Source organism: Chelonia mydas, chromosome 10 (genome assembly GCF_015237465.2).
Source record: "Chelonia mydas isolate rCheMyd1 chromosome 10, rCheMyd1.pri.v2, whole genome shotgun sequence".
Classification (NCBI taxonomy): Eukaryota; Metazoa; Chordata; order Testudines; family Cheloniidae; genus Chelonia; species Chelonia mydas.
Window position 1 is genome coordinate 79,473,254 of NC_051250.2, and position 7,500 is coordinate 79,480,753.

Below are 7,500 nucleotides of genomic sequence, written 5' to 3' on the forward strand. Positions count from 1 at the left end.
AGAACTACTGTTGGTTAGCATGCGTTTTCCATGAGTTAGTAGGAAACTGCTGAAAGTATCAAATATGCTATATATCTTACTTGCTTATCGATATGAGAAAATTAATAATAGTAAATATCTTTGATTGAAACATCCTGATTTGAAATTGGGAAAAGGTAGACCCTAATCTACAACATATTTATCTGGATGGATTGTTAATTTGTGATATTTAATTGTTATTCCTTTTTAACTATAATGCTTACAAGCAACCATTTAAAACCATGAATTCTGCTACTTTTCTCATTTTACCAGCTTTGGGAATGGGAATTCAGTGTTGCATTCTATATCTATTGCAGATTACTTTTACTGCACAAAGTTATTCCCTGGCTTTTCCAGAAGTATTGAAAGCCCTGATCCTGCAAACACCTATGCATGTGCTTACCTTAAAGCACGTATGTAATCTCATTGACATCAGCTTTACATAAATGACTGGTCACGTTGACTTTCGTGGAACTATTTCAAAGCATAAAGATAAGCACCTTCATAGTAAAAAGAAAAGGAGTACTTGTGGCACCTTAGAGACTAACCCATTTATTTGAGCATGAGCTTTCGTGAGCTACAGCTCACTTCATCGGATGCATCCGATGAAGTGAGCTGTAGCTCACGAAAGCTCATGCTCAAATAAATGGGTTAGTCTCTAAGGTGCCACAAGTACTCCTTTTCTTTTTGCGAATACAGACTAACACACCTTCATAGTGTTTTCAGGGTCAGGACCTGAGTCATTCTGTGGTTAGGAGCTTTGACTCTGGAACTTAACCTCTCTGAGTTTTTTGTCATTTGAATGAGAAAGTTGCCTTTAAGTAACATGACTTTTGTTATTATGTGAGGTCAGAATGCAGAGTTAACCCTTTTGGGACCTTTGTGATTACATAAAGCAAGCAAGAGCCTCAAAAGAGGCGGCATTTGCCATAAAGAATAAGTTCCTTATCAGGGGACAACATGAAAAAGAAAGGAGATATTTAAATTTATTTCAGGGCATCTTTAGAAATTTGTGAGCATCCTTTGCATGGGCTGGTACTAGAGGAAATGATCCTTCTTTCACTGTTACCAGTGAATGTAAGTGCATCACCATGAATAAAGCCTGTTATTTGAATAACTAAGTATTTGAATTAGAACTCATAAAATTGCAGGTCAGACTTTCACTGGCATAAAGGCAAGTAAGCAAATGCCTGTAGTCTACTGAGGATCGCTGCATCAACCAGAGCAACCACAGTTAATAGCATTGTACCAGGTATTGTACAGTGAAGTTCCCAGATTTTCTGGGGTGGTCCCAAGGGCAACGCCAAGTGAGATCAAGGCATGCATTCCTTTTCGCATTGAATGGAGAGGTTAAGAGCACAATGTGCTGGAGTTTTTTTGTTCAATCTGGCAACACAGCCAAAGAGCATGCAACACCACTTTTGAATGTGTAATGAGCGATTGGAGGAAGACCAGATATCTGTGACGTTATGGGATTTTGCACAAAAATGAATGGTGTATGTATGCAGTGCCTCTCGCTACACCTAGCCTGCCTGTAAGACAATCTGGGTTTCTGACCTGTACAGCAGTACAGGCATTACACAAGTTTGATAGATCCTGAACTTGGTCTCAGCACACAGACGTTTTTGGGTCCATAAGTGAGACATGGACTTCATGCAGGACGTGTGGTGGCCTTGTCGTAGATGACATCTGATTTGCTGTGATCATTTGAACTCTGCTTGCAGCCTCTATGGATGAACTGGCATAAACAGTAACCAATAAATAGGAAATGAGTTGGATTTTTTCCATATAGCCATTTACAAAATATCAAAATGTATTGGGTTTACTGAAACTAACGTCTTTTTCCAGCCTTCTGTGTGGTCCCAGTTATTTGGGACTAGAGTGAGGTATTGATTCTAGCCCATTTAATTAAATCTGGGAACAATGTTACAGGCGTTGAAATGTACAGAAGCAAGTGTCTGCATATGGAGCACCTCTTTGCTCTATATTACCTATTTGTTTACTATAGACAAAGTTGTGATGTCCCAGGAAGGAGCTGTAACTCTGAACCCATCATGTCATTGTCATATTACTTGCCCTTCCTTTGCCAGCTCCACTCTGCTGCCCAGCTCCTTGAGAAGCAGCAGGAGACAAGGCCTGCATACTTGGGCAGAAGGGAAGTAACATCCCCAAAGAGCCTGCTTTCCCCCTCACGCATAGGCTGGTAATGCAGGTAGTCTGTGTAAGGGACTAAAGAGTGTCAGATGTTCCCAGTCTTTCCTGTATGAGCATATAGTGGAAGTGATAATCTTGTCCTTGGGCATTGTGTGATAATTACTTAAAATGAGTTGAGAGAGAGAGATTCTGGACTAAAGGCCCAGGATGTTAGTGAATGATTTTGCTGAATTTAGGGTGGCTAGGCACGCTCACTTTCTATCACCCTTGTTAGTCTGCGATTTCTATGGAACAATTCACTCAGATCATTAAGGAGGACAGCTATGTCCATGATGATAAAATAAGTGGCACGGAGCAGAGTGTTCCTCAGAACTTGGCCAGCATACGTCTGTTCATTTCAAACCCTCTAACTTTATTCCCAGGTTTAATTAGGAAAATATGGTTAATTTTAAGCTGATCTCAAGTTTAAAAATAAATTTTATAAAGTTGACGCGCTCCTAGTCATACTTTCAGATACCCAGATTGTGCTTCTCTCTGGATTACTCCTGTTCAAGCAACCTCAGGATTGTATTCAATATTTCAGTAGTATAGACGGTGTGAATCACTGGAAAGAGTCCAGTTTTTCCTAGATGGGCCATCGTACCAGATGGATGTTGCCTAATTTTTTCCAACCATTTGCCTTTCTTTCCTTCCTTCCTTCCTTCATGCATCTTGTACAATGAAAATAGGTTAATTATTTTTACTTTTGTCCCAAATTGATTCCACTACCTTGTTCTCATGCAACTTCACTATTCTGCAGAGTTTAGGTTACCAAAAGCGTAGAGCAATATGTAGATCCAAACAAAAGCATGTTTCCTTGGATTAAAATAAAATTTTGAGGAAGTTTCTAATAAAATTGGGACAGCATAGACCATCAGAATGCATAGACCTAAACCCCCAATGTTTCCCAACATTCCTAGCATAAATCACTATTTATTGAATTACTTCAACATCACGAGGAACACATTTGTCCCACAGAACAAGTTCACCAAAGTGCCAACCCTACAGAACTGTGGTACTCATGAGAGGCAACTCCCGTCAGGCTGTGTGACCTTTGTGTTTAATGGATAAGGGTCATAGTTCCTCTTAAATGGCTGATGCCTTATGCACAATATTATTATTGCTGTTAACATCATCCATCATCATTATTTTGGGTGAGGAGGTTGGTGACCTGAGGATGGGGACTGGTATTCCATCCCTCCTTCAAGTTTTGTAGGACATGAGGGTGGCCACTCCCACATCTTTTTCCTTATTTGGGGGCTGCCTGCTACGACTTATAGACTTTAAGGTCAGAAGGGACCATCAAGACCATCTAGTGATTCTAGTCTGACGTCCTGTACATTGCAGGCCGCAGAACCTCACCCACTCACTCCTGTAATTCACTCCTAATCTCTAGCTGAATTACTCAAGTCCTTAAATCATGATTTAAAGACTTCAAGTTACAGAGCATTCACCATTTACACTCATTTAAATCTGCAAGTGATCCATGCCCCATGCAGCAGAGGAAGGCAAAAAAGCCCCAGGGTCTCTGCCAATCTGACCTGAGGGAAAATTCCTTCCCGACCCCAGATATGGTGATCAGTTAGACCCTAAGCACATGGGCAAGACCCACCAGTCAGAGACCTGGGAAATAATTCTCTGTAGTAACTCAGAGCCCTCCCCATCTAGTGTCCTGCTGAGACCACAAACTGGATTCTAATTGCTGCTACTGGCAGTGGCTGGTGAGCCACATGCCATTGTAGTAAGTCCCATCCTACAATCCCCTCTGTAAACCTATCAAGCTCAGTCTTGAAGCCAGTTAGGTTTCTTGGCTCCACTGCTCCTCTTGGAAGGCTGTTCCAGAACTTCACTCTTCTCACTGGCTTAAAAATCTTTGCCTAAACTTGTTGATGGCCAATTTATATCCATTTGTTCTTGTATCCACGTTGGCGCTTAACTTAAATAACTCCTCTCCCTCCCTGGTATTTCTCTCTCTGATATATTTATAGAGAGCAATCAGATCTCCCTTTGGCCTTCTTTTGGTTAGGCTAAAAGAGCCAGGCTCTTTCAGTCTCCTCTCATAAGGAAGGTTTTCCATTCCTTGGATGATCCTAGGAGCCCTTCTCTGCACCTGTTCCAGTTTGAATTCATCTTAAACATGGGAGACCAGAAGTGCACACAGTATTCCAGATGAGGTCTCACCAGTGCCTTGTGTAATGGTACTAACACTTCCCTGTCTCTGCATCCTAGGACTGCATTAGCCTTTTTCACAGCTGCATCACATTCATAGTCATCCTGTGATCAACCAGTACACCCAGGTTTTTCTCCTCTGTCGCTTCCAACTGATACATCTGCAGTTTACAGCAAAAATTCTTGTTTAGTTCCTAAGTGCACGACTTCACACTATTAAATTTCATCCCATTTCTATTACTCCAGTTTACAAGGTCATCCAAACCTTCTTGTATGATATTCCAGTCCTCCTCCGTATTGGCAATACCTTCCAACTTTGTGTCATCCGCAAATTTTATTAGCGTGCACGCACTTTTTATGCCAAGGTCAGCAATAAAAATGTGAAAGAAGATTGGTCCCAAGATCGGTCCTTGAGGGACTCCACTTGTAACCTCCCTCCAGCCTGACAGTTCATCTTTCAGTATGACCCATTGTAGTCTCCCCTTTAACCACTTCCTTATTAACCTTTCAATTCTCATATTAATCCCCATCTTCTCCAATTTAACTAATAACTTCCCCTGTGGAACTGTATCAGATGCCTTACTGACATCCAGGTAGATTAGATCTACTGCATTTCCTTTGTCTAAAAATCAGTTATCTTCCAAAAGAAGACCACGTTGGTTTGGCACAATCTACTTTTGTAAAACCATGTTGTATTTTATCCCAGTTACCATTCACCTCTTTGTCCTTAACTACTTTCTCTTGCAAAATTTGTTCCAAGACCTTGCGTACAATTGAGGTCAAACTAACAGACCTGTAGTTTCCCAGATCACTTTTTTCCCCTTTCTTAAAAATAGAAACTATATTTGCAATTCTCCAGTTATAGAACATGACCCCCAAGTTTACAGATTCTTTAAAAATTCTTGCTAAGGGACGTGTGCCAGAAATTTTCGTGTACCATAGTTCCCCATGACATCTCCAAGTTCTGGGGTGGGGCCTGGGAAGCAGCCTGTCCCTGCCTCAATAGCAGTGGGAGACAGGAAATTCATTCTTTCTGCCTCTACGATAAGTGGCAGGTTTACTAGTGCACCCCATAGTATGTAGCTCATAGTAAGCCTTGTCCCTGCCATTTAGTCTAGCAGGTGGCTGGAAATGGAGAAAGGGGATGGGATCCCCCACTTTGTTGCTTACTTGTGGGCAATCGCTGTGCCTAGTGGAGCACTCCAGAGGAGTGAAGATGGGTGACTGGCTGTGAAGCACCTCTGCAAAAGACCCTAGAGACAGGGCACCAGACCCCATACACAGTGTGAGGCTGCATCAAGCCACTGGTGCACAAGAAAGTTTGGGGGAATCCTGTGGACTGATATCAGAGGAGTGATGAAATCTGTCTAGGTTCTTGCATAGTCTCCATTTCTGTAGTACTGACATTCACTGAACTTTCATGGACATGAGCTGATATTAAACAATAATTGGCAAATCCCCTCCTATGTTGTGCCTATTCTGCATGAACTGTTCACTCTACCCTGTATTATACCCGTTACACATGTGCTGTGACAGGTTTAATCTGTGTGTATCTAATATACTACTCTTATAACAGGGTGTGCAGGCCATACTCCTAAAACCGCCATCTTTCACATAAAAAAGATCCTCCTCATTTGTGATCATTAAAAATCCCATAGTCCCTTGTCACAAAAGCAGTGGTGTTCATTCTAGTGTCTGGGTGTATTCCAACATGGATAGTCACTACTGACTCCTAAATTCCTTCTGCCATTTCAACTATATTTGTTTTTTTCCCCCCACATCCTATTCTAGACTAGTGGATTGTGTTACTATACTCTAGTAAATTGATTCCTGTGTGAGGTGAATGCAGGCCGGTGGTGAATGAAATAATCGCTGTGTATAATTTATATATGTTTGCACAGCTCTGGGAAGACAAGAATTCTATAACTCTAAGACTGTATTTAATATTAAGGTTATTGTGAAGCAATCTTTTTGTTTTCAAGGCTTTTCAGAACAATTCTTTCAGTGGAGCTCCCCGTATGCTGTCCTCCATTCCCTGGCTTGGAGGTTGGAGTTTGTAAATTGCAGAATTAATGACAGGATTGATTGATTTCAGGATTTTCAGAAGTGCCTAACTTGACTTAAGAGCACAAGTCCTATTGACTTTCAATACTTTTCAAAATTCCACCTAGGAATTTTTCTGAGAGGTCCTGCAGGCGTCCTGAATTGGGGATAATTTGCAAGACTGGTGAAGAAGAGAAAAAGGAAACATAGTAGAGATTGAGTGCAGAAAGAAAACTCCTTTTTCCGTATATATTGAGGCAGAGAGAGTGTGTGTCATTTGTCAATATGGAGCCAATATTTGTTGTTGCTTCTGGTCCAAAAAGTTTAGTCTTAAAGAAAATAGCAAGCATCTCTAAAGTTTAAAAACAAGCCAAGTGCACTGTTAGAATCCATATCTGCAGCAATTATGAAAATAAATGTCATACTTATGTAACTGTCTGATTTGTTAGCATTTACCTTTTTCTATTTAAAAAATCCACTGGCTTAAAAAGCAGTATATATGTGAAGAGTAAATTTGTTAACTGATATGGGAAGCTCTGACCAGGTCACCCACAAATCTCTCAAACAAGAGCTGCAGGGCAAGTACTAATTCCAGAGAGTAAAAGAGAAAATGAAAGCTGTAGCCAATGACTTCTCCAAGTTACAGAGGGTGGATTCATTTGAGTTTTCTGATTGTGCTTGTGAATATAATGTGAAAGGGACTGGTAGAGGTCCTCTCAGCCACTTCCCGTCAACTGTATCTCCATGGCGACAGATATATAACCTGATGGTCTGTCAAAAGTTGCTTTTTGTAACCAGAGGCATTTATTAAATAGTAGATGAGGCATGAGGAAAACTTTTGCATTTGTAACCAGCCTAAAAAATGACATTTGGAGAAAGCCATTTATAGAGTAGCTTATCCAACTACCAGTGACTTTTTCCATAAACTGAGGAACATACTGTGGATTTATTTTATTTTAGGTAAATTTAGTATCATAGTTCTCTCTCTTCCTTTCATTATTAACTGTCATGTAACAAATGCTGCTTCAGGATAATAAAGAAAATATAATTTTAGAAATATCCAAGATCTGTTAAGAA

General features: G+C 40.6%; 1 protein-coding gene across 8 annotated transcripts in view; it reads left to right on the forward strand.

Annotated features, from left to right (window-relative positions):
- MAP2K5 (mitogen-activated protein kinase kinase 5) overlaps nucleotides 1-7,500 on the forward strand; it is a 195,167-nt gene that overhangs the window by 129,804 nt on the left and 57,863 nt on the right. The window contains exon 19 of one of the 8 annotated variants that reach the window (XM_037910006.2): nucleotides 1-301. This exon is cut by the window's left edge and continues 1,249 nt beyond it. The exons of the other annotated variants lie outside the window; for them this stretch is intronic. The gene's annotated coding sequence lies outside the window, so the exon portion shown is untranslated. Of the gene's footprint in view, nucleotides 302-7,500 lie in introns of those variants that run through there. 8 annotated transcript variants of the gene reach the window in all.